Source organism: Cariama cristata, unplaced genomic scaffold (genome assembly GCF_000690535.1).
Source record: "Cariama cristata isolate BGI_N322 unplaced genomic scaffold, ASM69053v1 scaffold34113, whole genome shotgun sequence".
Lineage (NCBI taxonomy): Eukaryota > Metazoa > Chordata > Aves > Cariamiformes > Cariamidae > Cariama > Cariama cristata.
The window spans coordinates 4,216-4,954 of record NW_009608458.1 but is presented as its reverse complement, the minus strand read 5'-3'; positions in this window follow the sequence as shown (position 1 = coordinate 4,954).

Here is a 739-nt window from a genome sequence, read left to right as displayed (position 1 = left end):
CTGGACCATGTTTGTTCAGGACCATTTGGGTCCCCACCTCCATCTCAAACAAAGGGCTGCTCGGAGGAAGAAGGTGCCTGCAACCCCTTTCTCCCCTCCTCATCCTCCCCCCAAGCTCTGTCCCCCTTTCGCAGGGACCCTGGTGTTCCCCAAGATGGGAAGCAGCCACCAACTGCCGGGGCCGAACAACGAGGTGGCACTCGCTGCTCTCTCCCTACCCGAGGAGAAGCAGGGGAAGAGTGGCAGGAGGACCCCTTCTCCCTGTGCCGTGCCAGCACTTGGATCTGGCACCGTGGGAGGTCCAAGCGGGGCAGGAGCCCCGGTAGCAGGTACAGTAGAAAAGCCGCGGGTTTGGGGAGCTCGCTGGGAGCTGCAGGAGCAGGGCGGGATGCGACAGCTCCCTGTGCCTTCGTCCAGCTTCCCGGCCAGTGCCTGGCCTTGCCGCTGCTTCCCTGCCACGCTCTCCCTCCCCAGCTCCAAAGCAGGGCTCGGAGGGGCTTGTTGGGCTGTCGTGGGGATTGGCTGAGGTTTTTATCACAGTCCGCTGGGAGCGACGGCCAGAAACTGTGCCCGGAGGAGCTCTGCTGCCAAGCGCTCCAGAGTGCTAAGGTCCGGAGTCGCTTGCTCAGCAGCGATGCATGCCCGTGTGCTCCAGATGTCAAAAGGACTTCTGGGTGTGACGGAGGCTTTTTCGGGGGTAGATCAGCCCAGAGCTTTTTCAGGACACATGTATTTCCTC